General features: G+C 46.4%; 1 pseudogene; it reads right to left on the bottom strand.

Moving 5' to 3' along the window:
• Window positions 1-322: 322 nt before the first annotated feature.
• Window positions 323-1795, bottom strand: LOC141491857 (microspherule protein 1 pseudogene; annotated as a pseudogene).
• Between the last annotated feature and the right edge of the window lie 670 nt (window positions 1796-2465).

The following is a 2465-nucleotide window of genomic DNA, read 5'->3' as shown; positions in this document are numbered from 1 at the left end:
TTTACAAAAGGGGAAAAGTTTGTTAGGGCAGTGCCTCTTGGGTAGTATCTGGAACTGGCTTTGCTGACGACAGGATACTGGGTCCTGACCCTAGTAAGGATACACTCTCTCCTTTTAGTATTTCTTAGGGTGGGAGTCAGGATTTCTTTCTAAATGGACTCCTCCCTCCCTCCCTCAGGATTCAATCAACTCTTTAGGAGATACCCTCCCACCAGACTCTGGGGGATAGAAGAAATCTCTGCAGAGTTTGCTTTCCCAGTGCAAGTTTTACTTGCAAGGCTGTTGTGGAAAAAGAGAGACAGGATTGGCCACTCCCGTCTTCTCACTGTGGAATTATCTTGGCAGCCTGAGCCCGAATGAGGGTAATGAGGTCCTGGTTAATGAGGAAGACAAAGTGCAGGCTGGCTATCTCCACCACCGAATTGTTGCTGAGGTGCCATTTGGAGCCACAAAGGACAGGTCGACCATCTATGTAGATTGGCTGTCTACCCTCATTGGCAATGAAAAAGTCACCATTATTCTTCAATTTGATGACACCTTGCTTTCAGGAGATCTTCCAGGCTGGACCCTCCAGGAACAGATCTACATCAATCTGGTTGTCCTTGGTATCTCTGCCTAGGGTAATCTCCCTGGAACGCATCAGGTATCGCACCATACGTCTATGCAGCACAGCCAGGGTCTGGTTATCAAAGTCTGGTGAACTCATCCCTGTGATGCTGTCCAGTAACACCTGCCACTTGTGCAGTTCCTGCTCCAGCTGCCGAATCTCCCACTTCTGCCATCTGTCAGCTACTGTTAGCTCATGCTCCAGCACTTCATCCCGCATATCTTTGAGTTTGCTGTCATCAATCAGATCCTCAGCATCTGAGAAATTCAGCACTTGGTCCCCTTTTGGCAACGGTTACACTGTCTGATCCTCCAGGAGATAGTACTGCTTCATAAGCTGCCAATGGCTCTGCAAGGCCTTGGCTGTGTGGAACAAGTAGAAGGCATCAGGGTGTCTGTGCAAAAGGTCTTGGAAGGTCTCCAGGGAGGGCTGGTTGGCCGATCCCACCTTGCTCAGAAGCTGCTCCTCAGCTTTGCTGAACAAAGCCTTACTCTGTATGGCTGCGATGGCTTCTGGGTGGAGCTGCCTCATTGCCTGACAGGCCAACTTGGAGATGACAGGATCATATAGGAGGGTGTAGCAGCGCTCCTAGACCCCCCCGAAGGGCAAAGTGGCAGCTAAACTTCACACCCAGATGGACTGATGTCAGGTCATTGGTCTGTAGCACAGAATGCTGGCTTCCAGCGGCCCAGGTCCTTGGTCACCTGTAGTGGCTGCTTGCTTTTCTTCATGTGCTTAGTGAGGCCAGGGGCAGGGGCTGGGCTGGGGAGTACTGGTGTGCTCAATGCCTTGGATATCTTCTTCTTTTCACTGGAAGAAGGCTCACTCCCTGAGCAACGTCCTGGTTTGACTCCTGTGGCACCCTTGGCCCGAGTGGATGATTTTGCCAAGCTGCTCTCCACCAACTCATCATCAAATTTCTTCCTTTTGTAGAACCTGGAAGAACTTCTCCATTTAGGAATAGTGCCCAAGGCCTGGGAAGAGCTTCGCTTCTGCCCGGCCAATGACTCCTCATCTTCTGAGCAGCTGGCAATGCCAGATGCCATCAGAGATGAATCTAGCAGTCCCTGAGGATCTTTGTCCATCCTTCCAGTCTCTTAAAGCCAAACCAAAGAGATAGGAAGAGTCCCACAGGTTCATCCAAGGCTTCAAATAGGGTGAGTTGAGAGGCTGAGAAGGAAGTCATTCCTGGGCAATATTCTCCACTGCGGGGACTGCAGCAGCCGCAGGGCCTCAACCGACTTTCATAAAATACTTCCAATTCCAAGTATTCATTTTCTAATGGCTATCATATTCTCACTACCTCCTACTCTTTCCATGCTAATGATACATTCTATATATTCTTTGTAAAAGAAATTCACTTCAACATCAATTCTCAGCTCCCTCATTCCGTTCCTCTTAAAGCTGTTCTTCTGATGCTTCATTCTGCTAACTAATTAGCAAGTTGCTATCGTTATTGCCTTCATTTCTAATTTATTTCATCTTTTGCTTTTGCTTTTGCTTAATTCTGATAAGAATAACTCAGGTATTCTTGCTATCCTTTCCAGATATCATCAGTTCATTTTCATTAATATTCATGACTCAGTTTGTGTTGGTGGATTTGAAATAGTCTTTGCTACCCATTGCCTTTTCCTCATACTCCCTTTACAGCAAACTCCCTTTACAACAAAACTCCCTTTACATCATCCACATCCAATAAGTTTGTCTGAGGTGAGGATGTTTTTTTCAATGCCCTCAAATGATAGTGCAATAAATGTCAAATAAAATCTGTACTATTCTTTTATTTCAGATAGAGAGGTAGAAAGATAAAGAGATAGATGGATAGAGTTAAATAGACAGAAAGATACTGTTAGTCATT

Source organism: Macrotis lagotis, chromosome 6, assembly GCF_037893015.1.
Source record: "Macrotis lagotis isolate mMagLag1 chromosome 6, bilby.v1.9.chrom.fasta, whole genome shotgun sequence".
In the NCBI taxonomy this organism is placed as follows: Eukaryota; Metazoa; Chordata; class Mammalia; order Peramelemorphia; family Peramelidae; genus Macrotis; species Macrotis lagotis.
The sequence above is the reverse complement of the archived record's forward strand: the minus strand, read 5'-3'. Positions and strand labels throughout refer to the sequence as shown.